The 27,736-nt window shown below is 34.6% G+C and overlaps 1 pseudogene; it reads right to left on the reverse strand.

Annotated features, from left to right (window-relative positions):
• Nucleotides 1-17,624: 17,624 nt before the first annotated feature.
• Nucleotides 17,625-20,182, reverse strand: LOC143618237 (uncharacterized; annotated as a pseudogene).
• Nucleotides 20,183-27,736: the final 7,554 nt, after the last annotated feature.

Raw genomic sequence — 27,736 nt, forward strand, 5'->3', positions numbered from 1 at the left:
TGATTTGAAGGAGGCAAACTGAATGAATAAAGATCTGAATAAAGATTCAGAAACTGAAGTGCTTTTGGATCATTCTTTGCAAATTTTTCATTATACAAAACTATTGCCGGAATAATTGAATCAGAACCTTGTTGAATTAACCTAATTTCATTTTTACAGTTGAAAATAACCTGCATTAGCTATGACAGCCATGGATGTTGAAGCATATTGAATGGACAAAATGGTCATTTGACCCTGTTAAAATTTATTGAAGTTCACCTCCGGTGACCTTCAGAGTCTATCTCAGCCGAACAACGACACTCAAATGCAAGCAAAATAGGTCTCGTGTGCACTGTCAATTTAATTCTAGGAGAATCAGAATGTCTGAGGAGAATCACGCTTTTTTATAGACAACTACTACATAAACAACCAAAAGAAATATAATTTTCCCAAGTTAGTTTTACATGATATTGTTTATTAGATTTGATAAACTGTTTATAATGTATATTCACAACTGTTATAAACTTATAATAGATGGGGGAAGAATTGAACGGTACCTTGCAGTTCAAGGAGCAAACCGAAGCATCCATGAGACAAGAACGGGTCATGGCATATTCCTTTTCTCAATACGTAAATACATTTTACAAAATTACTAGCATATTAAATGATGTTGCTTTTATAATAGTTGTTTTAATTCTTTCTAAAACAGGATAATACAAATTGAAGAAATCAACAAGCACAACAAACTTGTTCTTCATGGACCCACAAATTCACAATGTGGTTGGATTTGGTCAGAGCGTTACAGGGCGGGCCTCCCATGGGAGACACATGGCGAGAAAATTCCAATAACCAAATCTTGCATATCATAAAAGATGAAGGTACTTTTAGTATTATGCACACGTTACTCGTGCGTCTTCAAACCGCTCACATCAATCAGTCACCAATCATTGCTGGTCTCCTTCTGCAGGTTGATCTTCTGGTTTGACTCTTGACCGTATATATATAATAATAATAACAATAATAATAATAATAATAATAATAATAATAATAATAATAGAGCTTACTGCATATATCATGCAGGTGGAACCAAGAAAGATGAGTATTTACAGAGAAGAAGCTATAGATAATCTAATATCATGTCTCAAGAACCTTGACTCGCCCACTGGTCAACTTGCGGCTGCTGACACGCTTTTGACTCTTCAAGGGCGGTTTTCGTATTCTGGGAAGCCGCTTATTTGGAAATTTCTTCTGAAACGGGCTGGAACTGATAAGAATTATAGATCAACAATGCCAGCCCAGAGATGATCAACAAACTATGGTTTGTAGTTTTTTTATAGTTTTTTTAATCTTGAACAATTTATATTATTATATATTTATGTGGCATTTAACTTTAGGAAGAGGAGAAAGCTGCACAAGAATGGGAAAAAAAGATGGCGTTTGTGTTAGTGAACCATGAAGTCGGGCTTATTTTTGAGGCGTTAGCCGAAGGATTAAAGAGTAGACACGCGGAAATATGTTTGGGTGTTTTGTTTCTGCAGCATGGCTTCTAGACATGCTGACACATCTTCCTGATATAGGGGTTCAAGAAATAGGAAGAACTTGTTTGCTTAAACGGTTCGTGACAATCCTTAAGTATGCAAAAGATGCAGAAGATAAAACTATTATAATGGTTGCACTTAGTAGCTTCATACATGACCCTGGTTAGTATCCATTTAAAAATAACATTCATACTTATGATTATTATTATTATTTTTTTCTTTTTTTCATGAAAATCTTTTGTGTTACTTTTGAGGTTTTCAGACGGGATACGCGATATTATAATATACAAGAAGGATATTAGCAAGGGTTTGAGAGAATTCAAGAAATCATCTACGCTTGCATTTGAAATGCTTAAAGTTTTTTCAGAAATGAGTGAATCTAGCATTGTAAGCAGTCCCGAACGCCCTCGAAAAATACTTATTGCTGTATGTAAACTCGTGCTGCGATTTTTTACATGACTCGAAAATAATCAGGTTTTCGGATAATATATAATTTTAGACGGGTCGTTGTTGAGCCCGTTTAACCCATTTTTGACAACCAACCTGTTGACCCTGTTTAGTTAAACAGGTTGGCCCGCCAACACGTTTGGCACGTTTAGATAAATGGATTACACGAGTCATAAACAATTAGCTCAACAATAATAATAATATGTTATTTATGGCATCATGAACTATGGAATCATAAAGAAATAGCTCAAGAAGATTGCAGCATAAATGGAGTTGTTCTATCTATAGTATGCCACAAAAACAAGATCTTTATGGGCCATTCGGATGGTACGATAAAGGTAAATGTTTTTTTATTCAAAACATGAAATATCATAATTCATTAGAACTAATAAAAAGTTATTATCTTTCTTTGAATTCTCAACAAAACAACGAAGATCTGGACCGCTAAAAATACAGGTAAAGGTAAAGATAGTGTTCTTCGTCTTACGCAAGAGATTCGAGAACATACAAAAGCAGTCACTAGCTTAACTGTTCAACAGTCAGGAAATACATTATATAGCGGATCACACGATAAAACAATCAGAGTAAGAACTAAGAAAACTCTCAAAGGGCGGTCTTGACCATAAAAATCAAACTTTGAAAATTATTGGTCAGCATGGCAACAATATGCGGATGGTTGTTTTGACCACTAAACTTTGAAAATTGTTTGTCAGAACGGCTATTTGGATAATATCCGAACGGTTATTTTGACCATAGACGGTCAAACTTTGAATACGTTTGGTCAAAACGGCCGTCTGACCTTTATACGTACAACTGTTTAAAACGGTGTAGGATTAGATGTCATTTGTCTGTTTAATGAACCAGGTGTGGTCGATTAATAAGGAAGATGTTCATTGCGAAGAAGTGTACGATGTGAAAGAACATGTTAACAATCTGCAAGTCGCAAACAACATTGCGTGCTTTATTCCGCAAGGCGCGGGAATCAAGGTAGAATTCGAAAACCGAAGTACACGGTTTGGTTTGGGTCGGTTTTGAGCTAAATCTGAACATGTTTCTGTGTTCTGTTTGGATCGGTTCCATTTTCGGTTTTGTCATTTAAACTTGAAAGCTTTGGGCCTAAAAAATTGGCACATGATAATGAATTTGGGCATATATGATACATTTGGATTAAAAATAATTAAGTTACATTTTATTAAACTCTTATAAATTACTTGAAATAAAAATCTATTAAATCGGTTTCGGTTTGGTTTTTTCAGTTTTATTACACGCTAACCCAAATCCTAACCATAAGTTCACTTTTTACAGAAATAAAAGAACATAAAACCAAACCATCAGTTTTAATTCTGTCCAATTTTTTCGATTTCATGCACACCTCTAAACTAACTTTGTATCAGGTAAACTCTTGGAGCGGAGAATCAAAACTATTGAATCCAAGCAAAGTTGTCAACTGTTTGGCACTTGTTAATGGAAGGTTGTATTCAGGGTGTCTGGATAATAGCATTCAAGATATTAATTTAGCGAGTGGGACATTGGTGACTGTTTAAAGTTAGTTTAGGGGTGTGCAAGCTTTACCAAATTAGACAGTGGTCCTTGTTTCATGATTACAACATATTTAGGTTTCATATTTTCTTTACATTTCTAAGTGTTCGTGCATACTTTTTAACAACTATGTCCTTTGCAATATTGAAGAAATGAGAATGACTAATCGAAGCTAAGATTCGAGTCATGAGTCAAAAAGGAAAACTTTTTATACAGATTATAGTTGGGTTGACCCAAAACATGAACACCTTTGTATTTTGATTCATCAATACAATCTTGTGTGTCTATGCATTTTTGTGTCAACTACCTCACTTACGCTCGCTGATTAAAAAAAAGCTTAAATACATACATAATTGTGTTTAATTCATTTTTTGCTAATGATATATAATCGGGTGTATCTATGCGTTTCCGCATAAACTGCATCGAATCTAATTTAACTACAACAAATAAGGGTACCATAACGAACCGAACAACTATCGACCAAATTCCCGTTGAGTCCCCGCCGCAACGCGCGGGCACTTCTACTAATGATTATGTATATGTAGGTAGAGAAGGGTAACCCTAATTAGGTCCATAGACATGTCGGCCCATGACCGCTAGTCAAGGCCCATACTAGTACAAATCGGATTTTTTTAATACCCGGTTCCGGGTATGAAATCGGGTTCGGATATGATCAGGTTTTAAAAACTCGGGTATTGGAAATACCTAGGTTGGATTCAGGTCCGGGTGTTGTCTCTAAAAACCACATCCAATCAACGGGGTTAGCGTCGGTTATTCTAAAACCGGGTATTGAAAAAACCTTTTCAGCTATTTTTCGGGTATAGGTTAGGTTTTTGAAGGTGCTACACTCTTTTGAAGTATTAGTATTTTTCAGGTTTTTTCATGTATAGATCGGTTATTTGATATACACCGTTTTCGGGCATTTGAAAAACCATGTCCTGTTTTTCGGGTATGGTCAACAAAAGTAAAAACCAGGTCCGGGTAGGAACCGGTTCCGTGTATAGCCGGGTATTTGACCGGTTCCACCGGGTTTTTTGGGTTTCGGGTAGGGTAGGGTCGGGTTTTGACCGGGTATTTCCGGTTTTGAGTACGGCTCCGGGGGAAATCCTACTCTCGGGTCGGGTACGGGTAAGGACCAGTTCCGGGACAATTCCACCGGGTCAGATACGGAACCGGTTCTTTTATGCACCTATAGTTCTAACCATTACACCAAACCTTTTTAAGAAAATACAAATTACTACATATTTTAACACATTGAGATATATGTATGTGGCATGTCACTTCACGCACTATTAATGGAATAAGTGATGGAATGGAATGAGTGAGGAAATGGAATGGATGAGATAATCGAATGTAATGATCATTACCATTACATTGACATGTTTCGTTATCATGTGGGAATGACATGAATTATTAGTTTTTATTTTCTGGTAAGCTTGAAAAAGTCAAAATATTTAAAAATGATAGTGAGTGGCGATGGGATGGTGGTGATGGGTAGCGAACAGTAATGGTGGATGGTGCGCGGCGGGAGCAATTGTTGGTGGTGGTAGGTGGCGGTGATAATGGGTGGTGGACACGGTGGCGGTGGTAAGCGGCGGGTGATGGTGGTGATGGCTGGGAGCGATGGTTAGTGGTGGCGGTGGTGGGCGGCGATGGTAGGTGGTGGCAGCGGAGGCGAGTGCTGATGGCGACGGGGGGTGGAGACGGGTAATGGTGGTGGTGGCGGCGGGTGTCCGAGGCGGGTGTTAATGGCGGCGGGTGGTGGTGGCGGCAGCGGGCAGCCAGAGCGGGTGTTGATGGCGGCGGGCGACGGAGGCGAATGTTGTGGCGGCGGGCAAGGCGGTGGTGGGTGGTGGTGTCGAGAGGGCAAGGTAGTGGTGGTGGGCCGTGAGAGTGTGGTGGAGGTGATATAGTGTGAAATAGGGATAGAATGAAAAACAACAATGGGGTGGATGGAATTAATTTGGGATGTTTTTGAGGGAATGAAATGAACATGGTAATGGGTGATTCTATTCCATTGACCAACCAAACACACTTTTTTCATTCCATCATAATGGTCCATTCCATTCCGCCACTCATTCATGCATATCAAACGCTACCTTACACTGCATTCTTGAGTTTTTTATTTAAGGATATAAAAAAATAAGAAAATTTTATTTTTTTCATTATTGAGTTTTTTTTAAAAAAAGAAAGAGAATGAAAAGAAATGTTAGGACTTTTTTCATCCAAAACTTTCCTGCCAAATATGGCTTAACTGTGAAGGAAAGTTTATCGCCCATTATCATATTACTAATTTACTCTATCTTAATTTTTTTTATGTTGCTATGAGAATATAATTATAAAGTTACAATTTTTTTTCCTATCTTATTATTCCAATCTAACTCAAGAATGTAATTAACACTTTCTTTTCTTTTATTTTATTTTCTTTTATTTTAACTCGAGAATGTCTTCTAAGTATATAATTTTTTTTCCTTTCTTCCCTTACCTAATCTTATCATTTCTTTTCCTTGTATTTTAAACCCTAGAATACAGTGTTACGAAAATTTTTATAGCCGTAGGGGGTAAAGCAAATTTATTTGTATTTTTAGGTGGCTTTCTTTATTGTTTGTAAAAGTAGGTGATTTGTTAATAGGAACTAGCTAGTATGGCATTTAATGCTTATGTAAACTTGGATTTGTCGTATCAAGAAAATATCCTTTAGTCAAAAATAGTATAGCTTTTGATATTAACAAGGTTTTTGGCCCGCGCTTCGCCGCGGAGGAAAACAGTCAAGAAAACAGTCAAAGGTGAAACAGTGATTTCTTCGCATTGAAGCTGTAAACATCCTGTTAACACCATGATAAATAATTAGAGTATATAGAATTGGATGTCGCAGTACAAATATTGTGCATAAATATAGTTAGCCATCTAGATGACATATAATCAATAATCATAAAACATATATATATCCTCAACTTGTGTGGATAATTTGACCTTAACCTTGCATCAGCACCAATCCTAGGATGCATCATGCTACTGGCAAAGACACAAACGTGATTTGTTTAATGGGCCGACTATTGTTGTGAAGTATTTAAATGCAATAACCACAGTACATTGCCTGAAATTATACTGGCACATAAAATAAAAAGTAACAGGTCAAATGAAACGAAACAAACAAATGAAATAATAATTTTCAGCCACGACACAAAACTGAAATTCTTTGTAAGTTCAAAATACCTCCTTTGTCGACTGTCGAAACATCCTTGGGCCCACTTCTCAATGATAAACCTCATTCCTGCAGTTACGACGCATTTTCTTGGTGCACTTGCCGGTGATAAACCTCCAGATGTAATCAACTTCAACCATAAGTTTAGAAATATCACCATCCAAAAGAAAAGAAACACAACATTAATCACGATGACATTATAGTTTTATATGGTTGAATATGAGAGATCAATATATGTAATTAGATTAATAATGTTTGCCTACGAGCCTCCCATATACAAATTCTCAAATGTTGCATCTAAGTCAACAATTACAACATCACCTTTTGCAATTTGCTCATCTTCTTGTTAGTCAGCTCCACCACCAAAAGGCCTGCAAAATGCAAAGAATCTTATATTAATCAGTTTGAGACTTTGAGAGTTACATATACAAAATTTGCGTATCTGCGAATTTGAGAAATCGTAAACTACTTTAGTTAGGAATCCCATGCACCACCAAATAAGCACATAGTTTATTAAAAATTCATGGTATAGCTCTGCCATGAAGATAGAATTGTGGATATGTGGACCAAAATGATGCCATAAGTATTATGTAATGAGGATTGTGATTACCAAAGAGATTATGAGTGGTAGCCATTGTCACCGGTACAATATCAATAACTGCAACTAAAAGGTTATTAATTTGTGGCCCAAGTTTACCCTTTGGAGTTGTCATCTTCATACAAACCGGAAAGAAATGACATAACATTTAAACAGATTAAATGGAAGTTTACCCTTTTCTAATATAGATCCAAACCCTAACCATGAAAAAAATTCAACACTAACATATACAAATAATGAAGGAAAGCGACAATATTACCTGTACTACAAACCCTAACTCCACCCATGGAAACCTGGTTACTTTTATCAAAATGTAAACCGTAGTTCTTCAATCGTTGGATCACATATGGTTGGTTCTCAATTCGAAAATCTTTAAATCAATGGGTTCTTTAATCTAATATCCTTGTACTGTTCGTCTGGAATATATCAATGAGTTTTGCTGTCAGAGGTTTTGTATTCGGAGCAAAAAAAACGAAAACTGACAGGCTGTAACCCAAAAGAGAGGCTAACGCCATCAAAATTGAATGGAGACGGACAAAAAATGACGGCAGCAAGGGAAGATGAGTACCTAATTTGACGGCCGCCGAGACAAATTGTCGACGGTTCCTTTGCTCTTGATAATATGTATTTTGAATAGGCAAATAAAGAACACGTGTGTGGCTATAAATTTTTCATGAACAGATTTTAGAATAAGTGTGTGGCTGTAATTTGAGTTTTTAATGAACAAGTAAATATAGTGAGTGATCGGAAAGATCATAATTAATGCTTGCAAGGAGTAAGTTAAATGTTAGGAAAAATTCTCAATATAGTTATTTTTTATCATTGTTTTTTACAAATAGCCAAGACCAAATAAAATACTCAAACTTGTCAAAATATTATGTCAAATTCGACTAAAATTATTTATAATCCGACTGAATTTTTGAAGCTTTAAAATCACGTCACGTGTTAACGTTTGAATGGATCTGACGAAATTTCTTAAAATTCCGTCGGATCCAGCTGAACTGTAATGGGTCCAACTGAATTATTCATCTTCTACTTCTTAAACCCTAAACCTCTATAACCAATCTCCATATCCATCTTTCTTATTTCTTCATAAAATCAAGCAAATCAATAGTGAAAATCGCTTAGTTTTTCGAGAACACAACCATTGTGTTCAATTTCACTCTAGAACTCAAAATCAAAACCTCTTGAATTGAAAAATCTAGGGTTCGTCGGACAAATTAAACAGTTGGATCCGACGGAAGCATGAACTGAACCATCGTATCCGACTGTCTTTTCCTCTGACAGTTCGTCCGGCTAATCGATCGGCCAAAACCATAAAACGTCGGATCCGACTGAACATCAGGCAATGTGATGCATCGTGATAGGCTACAAATTCCGTCGGATCAGGTAATGTTCCGGTCGGATTCAACAGAATAATGTGGCTATTTTGGAAATTAATTTTGGTCTTGTGCTGGAATTGAAAAAGTTTGGTCAAAATGATTATTTTAAAATTTCCCCCTAAATGTTTTGTATCACATATCTATAGATGGAGTTATTCTTTGGACGAAAATTATTATCAGAACAAAAAAAAACAACAAATATTGTGTTTTCTCCTAACATGTTCCTTTAAAACTTCACAAGCATATGATTATATTTTTTTTTAATTCAAGCCTTAGGTGGCATCAATATTATGAGTTCAATCCCATTTTTCCTTGCAAAATTATTTTGAGGAAGTAAAATTTCATATTCCAACAAAGTTATTACTTGTAATAAATCCACTCTATCATCTTCATCTATTATCCAACATCGAATGACATACAAAGAACTCTTGACATAGTTTGCAACTATGCTCAAGTTCATAAAGAATTATTTACTTCACATTTGATATTTTTTCACATTTCAAAGGGATATAGAATCATCTACCATTGATGGGATATAGAATCATCTACCTACCATTTATGACAACAGCTTATCTATTTTGTATTAATTAGCCAAGCTAAGAACCCAATGTTCGGGGTAAAGTATTAAACGTTGCGATATTATAAAGGGTGGTTCGATAAATTTCATGGGGTGGCTTGGAGGAGATTTAATATAATAATAATTCGTTTATTATTATAGATAAGTTAGTCTTATCTTAATAAGTTAGTCTTATCTATTTTAATCCTATTTGTGTTTAATTCAAATTTTGTATTTGATATATGATAGGATTAGAACTGATGGTTATAAATATACCCATCATCATCATCGATGTATTGTTGAGGTTTTTCGGTTTGTTCTTTTTATCAATAATACAAGAACCGTGCGTTGGTTAATTTGGTGTGTTCAATTAATAAACTTGCAGCCTTGTTAACTTGTTTTTCGTTTCTGTTAGTCGAGAAGGTACTGCAAGTTCTGAATCTGAGTTCGTGTTTTGGTTTGTGATCCACTGTGAAAACGTTTTTAGTTTAACAAGTGGTATCAGAGCGACAGGCTCACAAATGTTTGTTCGTTGTTGATTTGATCGGTCGAAGTCCAGCCAAGAACTCTGTTCACGGACGGTTACTTTCAGGTGATCGACCGGGTTGTAGATCGAAGAATCAAAGTGTGAGAACCAGAATTGTGACTGTTCGTTATGGCACAATTTCAAGCGTCCGCTGCGTTAAGGAAACTGAACAACAACAACTACAACACGTGGTCAACATGTGTGGTTTCGTACCTACAGGGGCAAGATCTTTGGGAAGTCATAAACGGAAATAGTACCGCCGAACCACGGGTCGATACGAATGGTGATGTTCACAAGTGGAGAGTTAAGAAGGGTAAAGTTATGTTCACTCTGAAAACAACAGTTGAGGATGAGCTCTTGGAACATATAAGGGATCTTGAAACACCGAAACAAGCATGGGGTGCGTTGGCGTCATTGTTTTCTAAGAAAAACGATGCTAAACTCCAATTGTTGGAAAACGAGTTGTTGTCAGTAACTCAGAAAGAACTAACCATACCATAATATTTTCACAAAGTTAAGTCTCTGTGACGAGAGATTGGTGATCTCGATCCGCAATCTCTAATTTTCGAGTCTCGGATGAGACGGATTATTGTGCATGGATTGAAACCGGAGTTTCACAACTTTGTAGCAGCCGTTCAAGGGTGGCCAACCCAACCCACTTTAGGCGAGTTCGAGAATCTTCTTGCGAGTCAAGAAGCACTTGCTAAACAGATGACTGGAGTGTCGATGTCGGGGTCGGTGAAACAAGAATCTGATGCAGTATATGCAGCAAAAGGAAAGTCAAAGTACAATGGTAAACGAAACTTTGGGAATCGATCGAAAGGCTCGGATGAACACAGGGCGGGTGGAAGTAAAAGTCGGGAACAAAAGGAGTGGAACAGTGATAGAAAACAAACAGGTGGGTATAAGAAGAAACCCACATTTAAATGTTACAATTGTGGTCGTCGAGGCCACATTGCCCGAGACTGTCCATCGAAGCCACAGGAAGAAGGAAACGTGGCAGCAGCCGAACCGAGGGTCGAACCAACCTGGGATGCTGAAGCTCACTTTGTGCAAACAGAAAGTGTTGAAGTGGCGCAAGCCATGGTGGCAACTACCGTGTTAGTGAATAATCGAATCCAAGATTGGATTGTCGATTCCGGATGTAGTAACCATATGACCAGTGATGTGTCTCGATTAAAAGACCCGGTAAAGTATAGAGGTAACCAAGTTGTCGTAATAGCTGACAACTCTCGACACAAGATCGAGCACACCGGAGAAGCGGAATTGTTCCCGGGAGTCAGGGGAAATGAGTTGCCTTTAAAGGATGTGTTCCATGTTCCGGGAATGAAAAAGAATTTGCTGTCAGTTCCTCAAATTACTGACACCGGAAGGTATGTTCTATTCGGGCCAAAAGAAGTGATGATTTTCAATGAGTTTGAGACAAAATCACAACCTGTGGTGCGCGGGAAAAAGAACGAGTCTGTTTACGTGTTGTCAGCCGGAACCGCCTTCGTAGAAAAGACGAAGACCAATCATAACTCAACTCTTTGGCATCAAAGGTTAAGCCACGTGGGCTATGACAAGTTAAAACTCATGGTGACGAAACAATTGACAATTGGTTTGCCTAATCTAGACGTTAATCTCGATGTAGTGTGTAGCGGGTGCCAATATGGGAAGGCACATGAACTACCATACGGAAGCTCACAGCACCGTTCAACCGTGCCTCTCGAGTTGGTTCACACTGATGTGTTCGGTGCCGTCAAACAATCGTCAATCGGGGGTAAACGGTATATGATTACGTTTATTGATGATTTTTCAAGATATTAGTGGACTAACTTTATGAAGGAAAAGTCGGTGGCGTATGAATGTTTCAAAGAATTTAAATTTGAAGCCGACGAGAAACCAAGTGTTCGATCGTGTGTCTAAGATTTGACAATGGTGGGGAGTATACATCGAAAGAGTTCTCCGATTATTTGAAAGAACACAAAATAAAGCGCCAATTTACGTGTTCAAATACGCCTCAACAAAAAGGCGTTTCTGAAAGGAAAAACCGTCACCTAACAGAGTTGTGTGGAAGTATGATGCATGACAAGAATGTTCCCGGAAGATTTTGGGCTGAAGGTATGAAAACGGCTACGTACGTGAGTAACCGTTTGCCACAACAAGGTATGGATTATGAGTCACCATTTGAAAGATTGTTCAAGATCAAGCCGAATGTTAGTCATTTTAGAGTTTTTGGATGCGTGTAATACGTGTTCATCCCGAGCCATTTAAGACACAAGTTGGAAAAGAAAGTTGTTCGATGCATATTTGTTGGGTATGATAACGAAAAGAAAGGGTGGCGTTGTTGCGAACCGGTAACTGGGAAGTGCTACGTGTCCCGAAACGTAATTTTTGACGAAGCGTCTTCATGGTGGTAAACTAAATATGAAAAACTACCAGATTCAAATAACTTAAAGAAAGAATTGGATGAACGAGTTTCGTTAAGATTGGAAGAAATCGAAGACGAGTTAGAAGTGGACGAGAGAACAGTCGAAGCCTCTAAACAGTCATCTCTGAAACGATCAGCCTGGCAAACGGGTCTGTCCCCGAGCCAGCAACTTGGTCAAAATGCAGCAGATAATACCGAAACGGGCCCATCTACAGTTCGTCGATCGGAAAGAATAAAAAGGCCTAACCCAAACTATGCAAATGTGGCTATTACTGAAATTGTCGAAAGAGAACCAGAATCTGTTCAAGAAGCCTTAACCGATCAGAACTGGATTCGTGCAATGGAATATGAACTGGGTGCGTTACGCGAAAATGAAACATGGGAATTAACCCCTCAACCGGATGGAGTTAAACCGGTTACTTGCAAATGGGTTTTTAAGATTAAGCGAAAGGCCGACGGATCAATAGAGCGGTACAAGGCCCGCTTGGTTGCTCGGGGGTTTTCTCAGGAGTTCGGAATCGATTATGAGGAGACATTTAGTCCCGTAGCGAAGCTCGCCTCTGTTCGAGTTGTTCTAGCCATAGCCGCGAGTAAGCAATGGGATTTGTGGCAGATGGACGTAAGCAATGCGTTTTCATATGGTGATCTTGATCGGGTAATTTATATGGAGCAGCCGAATGGGTTCGTAAACGCAGAATTTCCAAGTCATGTTTGCAAATTAAAGAAGGCGTTGTATGGGCTAAAACAATCACCGCGAGCTTGGTTCGGGAAGATTGGTGAGTTCTTAGAGGCAAATGGTTTTGTACCAACTCTATCCGACACGAGTTTGTTTGTTCGAGCCGAAGGCGAACAGGTTGCGTTGGTGTTGGTGTATGTAGATGATTTAATCATAATAGGTGACTTAGTTCGTGTTATAAGTCAACTAAAAGTGAATCTGAATACTCGGTTTCGGATGAAGGATCTGGGTCGGTTGAGCCATTTTTTGGGTCTAGAGTTAAAATATGAAATGATGGCATTATTCTGCACCAACATAAGTATGTGGTGGATATTTTAGTAAGATTTGGTTTAGAATGTTCAAAACCCACTGTTACACCTATGGATGTAAATTTGCAGCTGCAAGTTGATAAAGGAAGTGAGTTAAATGATGCAACTATGTACCGAAGGCTTGTAGGAAGTCTTATTTATCTTACGCTAACGAGGCCCGATATCACATATGCGGTAGGTGTGCATAGTCGATTCATGCAAAAGCCTTTGAAACCTCATTTAGATGCTATTCATCGAGTGTTGAGGTATGTTAAAACTACTCCGACTTATGGTGTAAAGTTTAAGAGGGAGTCGAGTTTGAATATAATTGGCTACTATGATGCCGACTATGCTAGAGACGTGTCTACCCGACGTTCGACGACTGGGTATGTGTTCGTTATGGGAGGTGGAGCTGTAGCTTGGTGTACTGTCTCGTTGTCTACCACCGAAGCTGAATACCGTGCAGCCGCGATGGCTGCTCAGGAAAGTACTTGGTTAGTACAACTCATGAAGGAGTTAAATCAAAAGACGAGTGCTAAGGTAACGTTGTTTGGAGATAATATATCCTCGATTATGTTAGCTAAAATCCTACATTTCATGCTCGAACGAAACATATTGAAATTCACTATCACTTATTCGTGAGAAAGTGTTAGCAAGGAGAGATCGACTTCAAATATGTCAACACGATGGAACAAGTTGCAGATATGTTTACCAAGAGTTTGTCTCAAGAAAAGGTTATGAAGTTTTGCAGCGATATTGGCATGGTGGAAGCTAATATCGAGAGGGAGTATTAAACGTTGCGATATTATAAAGGGTGGTTCGGTAAATCTCATGGGGTGGCTTGGAGGAGATTTAATATAATAATAATTCGTTTATTATTATAGATAAGTTAGTCTTATCTTAATAAGTTAGTCTTATCTATTTTAATCCTATTTGTGTTTAATTCAAATTTTGTATTTGATATATGATAGGATTAGAACTAATGGTTATAAATATACCCATCATCATCGATGTATTGTTGAGGTTTTTCAGTTTGTTCTTTTTATCAATAATACAAGAACCGTGCGTTGGTTAATTTGGTGTGTTCAATTAATAAACTTGCTGCCTTGTTAACTTGTTTTTCGTTTTTGTTAGTCGAGAAGGTACTGCAGGTTCTGAATCTGAGTTCGTGTTCTGGTTTGTGATCCACTTGTGAAAACGTTTTTAGCTTAACATAAAGTTCATGTCAAGTTGAAGCAAATTATTCCACTCCAATATACATGTTGCGTAGATCTTCTACGATGGTTTCCTAAAGTTTATTTTCAACATATACCAACCCGGAATATTTCTCGTTTCTACAACATAATGATGTACGTCATGAAGATGATGTTTTTCATGATAATGGTGGCTTTTAAGGGATGTGCAAAAAACCGAAAAAACCGATCCGAAATCGAAAAACCGAAAAATCCAAACCGTAAAATCGAACTGTAACAAAAACTGTCGGTTTTGTTTTATGTCTTTGTAAAAACCAAATTAACGGTTCGGTTTTGGTTTAGCATGTAATAAAACTGAAAAAACCGAACCGAATTCCTAAAATTTTGTTTATTTATATTTTATATTAAGTAATTTATAAGAACTTAATATATATTTAACTCAAACCCTCAGGTGGGAAAAAGTGAAATTGCACTAATTTTGATGTTATTTTTCTAATCTCGTGAAAATAAAGTTAAAAGTGACGGATGGTTAATCAGGCATCATGTGGTGGCGTTGATAGCCGAAAGACAAGGGTACATGCACCAATCGACTAGTGTCCCGATGATTGAGTGTTATGCGCTTTATGTCCAAGGCTTAATGCAAAACAACTATCGAGCCGAGGGTCTCACCGGAAGCAGTCTCTATATACCTACGGGGTAGATGTGAGGTTATCTACATCTTACCCTCCTCAATTCTACCATAGCTTTGTTATTGGTGGGATATACCGAGTATGATGATGATGATTTTTAGTCAAACTATAATAGTCTACTATTTTACAATTAACAAAACTGTTTGTACCTAAATTTATTATTTTTTGTCAACTTTTTTTCGGCCTAAAGTTTTCAAGGTAAAATGGCAAAGCCAAAAAAACTGATACCGAACCGAAACCAAAACGAAAACAGAAAAGAGCGAAACCGAACGGTTTCAAAAAAATCTAAAAACCGACGTTTTGGTTTTCAGATTGGTTTTAGCATAAAACCGCACCGAACCGCACCACACACACCCTTAGTGGCTTTGATAACTTTGAAGATTGTAGATAGAAGACACTTAAATACCGAAGACGAATCTAAGAAGAGGTAATACCCACCCATCAGCGGAGTGATACAATGTCGGTGTTTATCAGGGATTCAATGACATGCTGATGAATGTCGACAATAATGACCATTAGAAGAATATGAGCTTCCTGATTTTGAAGACAATCACATGGATACACATAATGATATGCCAAATGAAATTCGTGTGGGTGTTTAGGGAATGTTGTAACCGTGTGTCATGTCAACACAGTATTATGGATTATGCTATCCATCAAGTTTATCTAGGAATGAGCGCGGTATTGTACCGGTACCGAAAATACCGATCCCGAAAGTCACAAATTCTTGGTACCAGGACAGTAACTGTATTGAAGATAAAAATTCGGGAAATACCGGTGCTGTACCGATCCCGAAACTCAAAAACTTTGGTACTGATTCGATACCGACGGTACCATATCGATACTGAATTTGCTCACCAGTATATCATGTCATTTATTCAAGTTTAAAAACATATTAAATAATAGAAAATAGTTTTCAAAAAAAATATGTTATATTTGACAAGCGTCAAAATTCAAATTTGTAATATAACTAGGTTTGTACCTGTCGGGATGTGGTAGTACATTAACATGCATTTAGTTGATAGAAATTCGTTATAATATCGACACTAAACTAAAAACACTAATTTGTCAACTTAGAAAACTGTAGTTACACCGGTATAACTTATAATATAAAAACTTAACATATTAACAAAAAAAAAACAAATATAACTTATGTTAAGAATGACATGAATTTAGTTGATATCGGTTAGTTTCGTTATGAAACTGACACTAAACTTAAAGATAAAATTAGCAAATGCCCAGAATACTCGCACAAATTATTAAACCAAAAGAATTAATGTTTATTGGTTGGTAAACTCGGGCGTTACAACAGCAAGTAGACGCGAATTGGGTCAATTCCGGTTACGTTCGTTACGACACAAGACTAAAAAGAAAACATCAGTCGGTACCCGGGCGTTACGGCAGTGAGTAGACGCAAATTAGGTCGATTCGATTACTTTCATTAGGATAATAAACTAAAAAATAATCAAAATACTGTATAACGCGTCATAAGCTAGTGATGTCACGTGGACCGGTGATGTTTGTTACATTTGTACAACAAAAACGTCAAGTAAAACCATGGTATCACAACGCAGAGTCGATCCAAATTGGGTTGGTTTCGTTTACGTTCTTACAATATTGAAGCTGAAATTAGGGGGAAAAATGGATTTTGTGTCAGAAGAAGTTGGTGTCGTCACGTGGATCAATTTAGATCTTGCGACACCAAGCTTCTCAAATTTTATATATACTAATTGTAAGATTAAATATATATTTATATATGACCATTATAATCATTTATATTATAATAGATCAAAATATTAATTATACCTTATTATATACTAGCATTAGTGCCCGCGCGTTGCAGCGGGTTCGCACAAATTATCCCTTCGTATTGGTTTGTAGTGTTTGGTGTGGTGTGTAATGGGTTATCATTGTGAATGTCAGCTTGTTGTCGCGTGTGCATATGGTTTATTGGATGTTTTTTGTGCGGGGGTTACACTGTGTTTCGTGAAAACATGGGTACTCTCACGAAGATTATACACATATAGCTGACACCGTGCAAAACTCGTGCAAAATGGGAGTGTCGTATTTCATTCCTTCGAACATCATAAAATTGATCATTACAGTTTATAAGGATAGTTTTTGTTTTCTTATGGCACGTATAGATAACATTTTTTTTTCTTCTTATGGGTGTGTTTCAAGGAATCATTTTTGAATGTGTGTGTTAAAAGTAAGCAATTGTTTAATATAACGTAATTAAGACATGTCATAAACTCAAGCTTCATTAGTAGAGCTTGATTATGCCCGCACCTAAATGACACTAAACAAATCGATCTTAAACTCTCCAAACAGAACATGATTTTCATACATACAAATGTGTGTGCGTACTTGAGTCAGGTTAAAATCAGACCAAACAGAATGTGTAATTGCTGGAAAATCAAATTGGAATACCAAGTCAATATAGGGTGGGGTGGTGGGCTAGTCTCGAAATGGACCAAAACCGAATATAAATACTTTATTCTAAGACTTTTTATATATTGGATTTCATCCAACCGAACTAAACCGCATATAACTGAACCTAAATTTACCATAAAATTAAAACCAGAATTCAAACCAAACCCAATATGGTTAACAAACAATCACACACTAAAATATATTACTACAACTACTTATGTTGGATACAACCAGATTGAATTGTATGTTAAACAACTAACTCAACCCATGAATTCCATGTCTTGCAAGTGCATTTTCTCCTCCAATGATTCCAGTCGAAAATATAGACAAATCGCTCTTCGGATCGTTAACTTGAACCTAATTATCAAAATCCAGTTACATTCTTCATATCAGTTGAGGGTAGTGTACATGCTATGTATATTTGAACATGTATTTGTTTAAAGCTAATTATTTGTATTAGAAACTTAGAATTATACTGATGTTGATATTAATCCCAAGGACTAAATATATTAAAAATCAGATACAACTAAATTCTTCAAAATCATTTATTAACTTAATTAACATTTAAACAAAACTACAAGTTGAAGGAAACCATTTAACTAACTGTACACACTTTAGGATATAAAATAGGGAGACTCACGTACACAACCATTTTAGTCTACTAAATGGACTAATTAGCATTAATTTTCTAAATGATCAAAATGGACATGTAATAATTTTTTCAAAATATCTCAAACCATTCACAACATGGCATAGAAAATTTAGTTTGTTACTCTAAATGCTTCTTTATATTAAAATCCTTACATTTATTCCTCTAAATCTATTAAATGATTTCAAAAAATTGTAGGCAGGCCGTTCATGTATTAAAAAACACTCATTTTATGGGTTTAAACCATCCATGAAGAAAAATTAGTTATGCACCTTAAATTACATATAAGTGTATTGGTGAAATAGTTTAATATGAGACTCTTATCAGATTATCTAGTCTAATAGAGTAATTAATGACTTAAAATTAATACCTGCAGATCTGATTCTTGTGTTGATGCTAGAGCCAATCTTAGTTTATAACTTCCATCCTAGTTCACATTGTTAAGCTTGAATATATGCTACAATGCCAATATACATACCGTGTGTCCGTGTTACATGGGCAAAGAACCAATCTTTTCTATAATCACTTTCCCCGATCATGAACCAAATCACTATCCAGGTATAGTGTAGCATACTTTTCCCATAATCCGTGTTGTCTAAACCTGAGGTAACAGATTCTGAGTTCCTTCTTTATCTTTCATTTTTTGTTTTTGGAAAATCCAATATTGCAATAAAAGTCACTTGTTAGGATCATTGACAAGAAATTAGTTGGTATATATTGGTTCAGAATCAGGAATGCAGAATTCTTCCGTAGAGAGGGTCAGGTCAGGTATCCCAATCTCCCATAATGTCGGGTTGTCTCTACGAGGCTCGTAAACAACATCACCAACATCGATATCACAACCTGCCAGCAACAAATGAAGGTAAATAACACATTTAAATTGATTTATATATAGAATAGACTATAATTTTAATATAGTAGATATATTATTTTTATTGCCCTTATCAGATTAATTATATATTACTTAACAGATGTTTTGATTGAAGACCTGATGTGATGATAATAGTTGCCGGGTTTTTGTAATCTCCTATGAAACCTTGGACCCAAGCATATGTTCCTGGCAAAATATGTTTGATCAAAAAAATGGCCTTGTTCATCTGTTTTACTCCAAAACTGATAGCCCTGTAGATAAAAATGTGTTAACATTGAATAATTTCATATTAGAACGTTGCAACTTAGCAAAGATCTCCTTACTCGCAAACAAAGATCACCTTGTTTTCGCGTTCACGTGATCCGGGGTCTCCTGGTGCAGCTAGTTCAATATAAGCACCATTTGCGAGTGTTTGTTCATCGCTAATGAACCGAAGTCAACATTAACATAATATTATTCGCTTTGTAGTTTGTACGTAGTGTTTTGTCAGTTTATTGTGAAATGTTTATTTACCTGTCGTATACGAATAATCTACCACTAATGACACCTCTTTCTGGAGCTTGTTGGAAGTCCTTTGAAGCCGGAATACTATAAAGCCATTATACATTTGCCTTATCACATATGAGCCTCTTAATGGTTGAACAAAATATGCAGGTATCACCAAAATTGTAATGGTAGAAATCTTTTGCATATATGAAAAAAGTTACTGTTTTGGGATATTGTTTTAAACAGTTTTAAGCAAACAAAATGATTTATGATGTCACTTTAAAGAATAAAAACATATAGACTAAAATAAGGTTGGCATTCCAAATAAAGCCATTGTAATCAAGCGGTTAATAAATTTATGGCTTGGCTCGTTTACACCCCTAGTGTTAAGTGAGGTGGGAAAAACATGAGTTAAGTACATTGTTCATTTTACACAATTGACCCATTAAAAAAATCCGAATCCACCCATTCAAAAACAAATTCGTTAAAAAATTCCATCTCAAATAAGCGGAAACAAAAAGGGACTCTCACACCAAAGACCACCAAATCTACGCTCATAAAACCGATAAATCCTTTCACATGCAACTCCAAAGAGACCCTTTAAAAATGCAACAAAGTAATTTGTTAGAGAATGTGACCAATAATAACCATCCATAAAGCATACAAATTACATTTATAAAATGTAACAATTAGCACAGCAATATGAAGTTAGCATTTCTCCAACTATAACCGATGCTATAGAAATTTAACATAAATATATAATTCAAATCAATTTTCAAATATATAATTCCAAGTCTATTTCTTGGAAAGTGCATAATCCTTGTTTGAAGTTCGACAGATCATGTAGAATAATCAAAATGTCTAATTCATGAAAGCTGAAAGTGACTTGGTGAAGCCTCATTTCCTGTTTTTTTTAGTTTCCCATCTTAAAGTTTTTGCTTCAAATGATCAAATATATACAAAGTATAAAATGTGATTTCAAGTTCAAAATTTAGTAACCGGTCAAAAGAGGTCAAACTCAAACTTAACCTTAAATGAAAATACTTGTCATTATAATACATAATATATTGATTACTAAGACAATTTGAAAACAAAAACCACATGATAAGTTACGGGAGGATAGATAATGTACCTGAATTGCAGGATTAGAAGTTAAAAGAAAATGCATGCCAAGCTCATCAAATGCTTCACCCTAACTGCCTTCTGTAACTCAAAGCCCTTTTGATCCCCCGAACACGCTTGTTTGCATACGTTATAGCTCTGTATGTAGAGACAATATCTAGCACCAATGGCACTCCTTAATTGGAGCTTTACATAAGCTTTTATGGTTGGAAAAACCTATATATATTATTAATATCAATTATAAACATTTATAATTATAACAATGTCAATAAAAATGAACAAATTAGGTTATGCAAGTATGAAACATAACTACATTATGGCAATATATACCCAGGCTACCCTAACAATGTATTTTAATATGAAAAACCTGGTAAGCACCAAACAGAAAACAGGATCCCCAACTTTGACCTTACTGACCACCACAAGTGTCACTGAGGGTGAAATCCCTAATCTTCCATGCTTGAACTCCTTGACTATATGTTTCTTCTCCTTAATTTACCGATTCAAATAGTAGCATTTAATACAATCAAATTGCAAATCCCCCATTCATCTGTAATGGTTCACATCGATTCAATAGGAAATACATGAATCAATTACAAATATGACTACATGAATCAATTAGGAATACATGAAAATACAGTCGCATAAAACAAAAAATAAGAGCACATAAACGGTGGCAAATCGAATGGGTGAACTGAGATTCAATAACAAGAGTAATCGTTCGTCTAGAGAACATAATATACGCGCAGGGTGAGTTGTTGAAACTGATTAGCTTTGATTGCTCATTAATTGAATAGGTGTTCGTGTTGATATCATGAAGGTCCCCATTGATAGCCACTAGAATATAGATGGGTTGAAACGCATTGGTTATTGTAACACATTGAATACGAATTTGCTAATATCATATTGGAATCATCAAGGATGAAGCCAAGTAAAGTGAAAATGTAACATTGCCGGATGGTTGCCGGAGCCCTTTATGAACATTTAATACTCAGGCGTCTCATGAGAGAAATTACCGGAAGTTGAAAGGCTGCTTATAAATGAAGTAAAGATCAGTTTGGTAATTGTTGATGTGCATATTGCCTTTAATTAGCTTATAAAAGGTTTTTCCTTCGGTGTATATAAAGAGAGATAAATATTAACATCATAACCTAATCACGTATACATAACAATTTTGTGTGCCTCCTCTCTTATAAAACTAGGTTCCTCTCAAGAACCCTAACACCATCCTTAACTATACATCATAAGGGGAACTCGATAAAGATGACAAACATGTCGACTACATCATACTCTGATGCGGTTACTACTCTACATGCTGTAACAGGTTCATAGGTTTATTTTTATTCATTTTTTCTATTACTTACATGAAGAACTCATCAACATGTGGTATCAGAGCGATATTGATTAATTAATTATTAATGTTTTTCCTAAATCTGGAATTAAAAACGAAAACCATGAATTTTGATTAAACCCTAATTTTTTCAGCTTTCATGTTTTGTTAAGAAAACTGGTTATAATTGCTAAATTTCATATTTAAAACTCTAATATATTCGAAATCTGTTAAAAATATGATTAAGATTTCGATTCCAGAGAAAACTAATTAAAGATTCTTCGAAGATGTTCTTCATGTTCATCATAAAAACCGAAGAATCGTCCTTATTTTTGGTGAATCGTAGGAATCAAAATATGTTGTTTCCAATTTTGATTGATTTTTATCTATTAAAATTTTTGAAACATGATATAGTTTTATCAATAAAAGATTTCAAAATCTTGGATAATTATAATTACATCTTTTAAATTTGAAAACAAGATAATCCATTAAAATTTGAATTCCATCTTTATTATAAATTAGTTTATGGGATTTAAAAATAATTGATGTGATAAAATAATTTATGAGTTAAAAATAGTTTATGGGTTAAGGATTTAAAATTAAATTTCAGCTTTTTTTCTATAATGGTTTTGGTTTACCAAAATCTCAATAACCTTATAAAATCCGAAAACTCTCATAATCCCAAAAACCCACTAAAAGTCGGGCTCACTAAAATTCCCGAGAACTCATAATTCACAAGAACTCAAAAGTATAGAATAACTAATTTACCGAGAACTCTAATTTTCCTATAAACTGTTTCTAATTAAATGTTTTGTAAACAATAAATCTTATAAAATTTTACAAAACATTAAAAAAAAGCTTACCTTGAGTGAATTTTGATGTATCATTTCTGCCCAAAGGTGATGTGTTACATTTACCATATCATTTAAGTCTAATTGAAAGCTTTTGTTAGTTTTTGCATTACATGATACAAATGTCTCACTTCTGCCCAAAGGTGATGTGTTACACTTTTATCTAGCAAAACAAGCCCGTGCATAATTAAAATAATTGTCTCACTTCTACCAAAAGGTAATGTCTTACAATTTTTTTGCACACATACTTAAATTGGTTTTAATTCTGCCCAAAGGGGTGATTTATTTTTTGTTTTAAGTAGAACTTTTAATTATAGTCTATTAGTTTAATGTTAATAATAGACATATCACATCTTCAATAAAATATAATGATTCTCACATTAATGATCATTCATTAATCTAATGATCATAAATTTTAATCTGTATTATTTTAATATCCCATAATATTACTCACTATAACATTCTTCTATAAATAACGATCTAATCCAAATCATCCACTCTAATCTCAAAACACAACTAAATTTTGTCTCATAAAGATTTTAATAACATTTAGTTCTTCTCAGTTTTAATTATCTATTAGGACATGATATGATTATCCCACTGCTCTTTCGAATAACAATCATTCTATTAAAAGCTAGAGCATAACAAATGGGATGAATCAATCATAATGTCTCTTATGATAATGATAATGATAATCAAGAACTAATTTAAATAAATGTTATCACTAGAGTTATTCTTGATTTAGTTTTTCCTAAGACTAATCAAAATAACTCATAAGATGCATGCATTCCTTCCAAATACTAACTATAAGGTTAAATGGTATCCCTGAATACATCATAATGTATAATACCATGACTCATAAAATTAAGGGTTTACACATGAAAATAAGTACAATTTTATAGTACATTACATACCAAAATTTTCAATAGTACAATTTGGTGCCTTAAGAATAAACTATAACACTCAGAAGTACCAAAGGAAAATGAGTGTGTTGATCAGCAACATATGTATAAGAAAAGAAATGTCTGGTACTGGAAATAAGATGTTATTCAACTCACACAACTAAAACTTAAAAGAGGATAATTCTAAGGTCCATAGACAAAATACAGGTATTACTTCTAGCTTTAAGTTCTCTAAGGAGAAGTCTCATTGCATATATATGTCATTAGATTAGGCATAAGCATTACAAGACTATCCATAATTCAAAAGAACAACTGGCTAAAACTGATAGTTGTATAAATGATATTTAAGTATGCTAATCCTAATATTCCCATCAACACATGATTTGTTGAGTCTAGCTCTATAGGTTTACCCGAAATCAACAAATAACTAACACGAGTGTCAGTGACAAATTTACATGTTAAGGTTATTAGAACCATGATAAACTGTCTTTTAATTACACTTTATGATACCTTAAATATTCTGGAGATTAATAAGAATTTAGTATAAATACTTAAGCTACATTATGACAGTTATGGGGTTTGCATAGCCAACATAAAGTCACTATTACCTTAAATTCTCATATTATTTTGTTGTCAATACTTGGATTGAAACATTTATAAAATAGAACTATATGATACTATATACTTTCACAACTTTTGTTATCATGCAAATAAAAATTTAACAAAAGGCAAATGAGACCTAAAAAATTCATCCATTGGAACCACATTTCATGAGAAATCATGACATGATTGATGAGGGTGACTTTTCATATAATCTCATACTTAGTGATTTTAAATCATGTGTTAGGTGCCTTAACATTGATTGGCTTAAGAAATAAGTATTGGTCCACCATAAGTTATATTTCACTTACGTCAGTGGAACTTATTCAAACGGAATATTCAGACATAACTATTTTATCATTTAAAATGTTATTTACTTGTATCTAATCTGTCTTCTATGATTCATGGTCTTAAAGAGATCCATTCATATATACTTAATACGATTTCTTCTAAATATGTCCCAAAGTTTATTATGACATTTGGACGTTAATGAAATCAAATCAAGTCTAACATATATATGATAGATTCCCACATCACGCACATCATTGAAACTTCTCTTGTATTTTTCTAGAGATATTAAAAATCAATGGGAGCCTTAAGTGTCTCATTCATAACTAACAAGATTTGCAAGAGATAGGGGAATGAAAACTTGATATTATCTAAATTAAACCTCTTGTAAAAGACACTGCGCCATCACAACACTATTCTAACAAAACTTATCTCTTTTGAATTTACTACTACTCTTACAAAAATTTCATTGTTACTTAAATGTGGCCATACTCCGATTTCTTACCAAAAAAATCCTCACTAGAGAAACTATGACGACTTACATCATTAACTTGTTTATCTATTAGAATATATTGGTCTTTAAATATTGACCTTTAGCACGCAAATTTTCTAAAGGCTTCTAAGGTCAGTGGAGCAGTCAAAGTTCTTATAATGACTTGTCATAAGTACAGGAGTCGGGGGGAAGAGAGTCATTAAATTTTACTTCTAATTTTAATTCCGATTACACCTCTTGTACATCATACTGCATTAACTCTTTCACACTTAGAATCCTGAAAATAATAGCAACCTCATCAAGAGCTAATCCATAAAACCAAGATTTTTAAAATTACCCAATAATCAACTTAGGAGGCCATCTAGGTTTTAAAACTTACTGACATTGATGATTATGTAACCTCCCTAACTAAAGTTGAAACGAATGTTGGAAAGTTTAATGATCCTACCCCTTCTAATTAAACCATTAATATCAATAAATCTTCTGAATGAAATAAAACTATTATTAGCAAAATTGACTCCATAAGTCAGAATAACATTTTAGATTTGGTTGAATCACCTAAGAGTGTTCATAACTAAACTAAATCCCAAATAAAAAAAGTTAAGATACTAAGAAGAACGCTTGATTGTTAAAGGTTATATTCAAGGAGAAACCAATTATCAAATAATCTTCTTACCTATATTACAAAATATTTTTTTAAGGATCATTGTTCTTCTAGTAGCTTATAATACTTAAAAGCTACTTTAGATGAACATTAAAGAAACTTTCCATAACAATTAGATTACATATTTATATGTTCATAAAACAATCTGAACGTTATAAACTGAAGGTCAAAAAACATTTAGTCTATAAGTCAATAAATTCATATATGGGTAATGCAAACATCATAATGTGATGAAGTCTTAATACAATTATTTTCATCAAGAACCAAGTAGATTAATGTACCTACCTTAAAATGAGAGCAGTTAACTCAAACTTGCCCTTATATAGATGACATTCTTTTGACAAATATATTTTACATAAGTCAAAGCATTACTCATACATACTTTGATACGATAGATCTTAGAGATATCCCTTACATGATAGGTATCATAACAAATTGAGATAATTTAAAAGTAAAGTGAGAACTCAAACCGGTTGATTACTCTAAACTTTGTTATATTCAAATATAACAAAATGTAATTTTGGGACACATTCTTATGTCAGCAGATAAATCTATCTTATGGAGGAGTCATAATGAACTGATAACAACAACCTGAGTTATAATAATATAATATGTTGATTAATCACAATGTAATTAACAATAAATGTTGTTGAAAGTTTATTAATGGACTCATAAGTAAATTAACTCCATATAAATTATATATTGAAGATTTATTGTTATAAAGTCAGCTACAATGTTTTCTCAAACAGTAACAGTTCGAGATGTGCTGCATTATAATTCGATATGAAATTAATTATTCGTTTATGAACGAATTGAGGAAACTAAATTTTCGTATCGAATACATTCATGATATGCTTAAGGATCCTATAACTAAAGGTCTACTACCCGTAAGTATTATGAAAGCGCTTATAATCATGAGGGGTTATTGATGATCATGCACAACTGCATATCGTACTATAATGATTAACTATTAATGTTTTCTCACTAGTTTTGATTTTGTATGTCTCTTAATATGTTCTGCATGCATAATGTCATATAGACAAATTATTATACAAATCAAATGTTCTGAATGGCTTACTTGAAAATTTTGATTATAAATACTTAGGTTTTAAATAAGGACTGCAGTATGATTAATGGGGGTCTTGAGCTGATGTTCAATTCAATGACTGTATTTCTCTGCTCCATTTTGAGTTTAAAGCTAAATGAGTGTTAACTCCTGATCGGGCTTATCTAATACTCATTCAGCAAAGTGGGAGAATGTAAGATTAAATATATATTTAAATATGACTATTATAATCATTTATATTATAATAGATCAAAATATTAATTATATTTTATTATATATTAGTTTGGTAATTGTTGATAGGCCATATTACCTTTAATTAACTAATAAAGGGTTTCCCCTTGGGTGTATATAAATAGAGAGAAATATTAATATCATAATCTAATCACACACACATAACAATTTTGTATGCCTCCTCTCTCCTAAAACCATGTTCCTCTCAAGAACCCTAACACCATCCTTAACTATACATCCTAAAGGGGAACTCGATCAAGATGACAAACATATCGACTACATCATACTCTGCTGCAGCTACTACTCTCCATGCTGTAACAAATTCATAGGTTTATTTTTATTCATATTTTTTGTTACTTACATGAAGAACTAATCGTTAATAATCCTTTGAATTGTGGTTGTTCTGTACGAATATAAACTCATGTGGTCTGATTATGTTGCATTTCTGACCCCAAAAATGAAAAATTCAAACATAGTCCACACATTTGTAGTTATTTACATGGATAGCCCATGTGGTTTTGCATGTTAATGTCTGCCTATTTTCTTTTTTCCTTTTTTTTTTAAAAAAAAATGACCACATCTTCTCCATCTTCTTTCTTTTAAAACCCTTAAGCCACCCAACCCTCGGCGCTTTATATAACCGAACCCCATCATGACTAGCT

This window comes from Bidens hawaiensis, unplaced genomic scaffold (genome assembly GCF_021521415.1).
Source record: "Bidens hawaiensis isolate Kalapana, Puna unplaced genomic scaffold, B.hawaiensis_p1.1 tig00066099_1, whole genome shotgun sequence".
NCBI lineage: Eukaryota > Viridiplantae > Streptophyta > Magnoliopsida > Asterales > Asteraceae > Bidens > Bidens hawaiensis.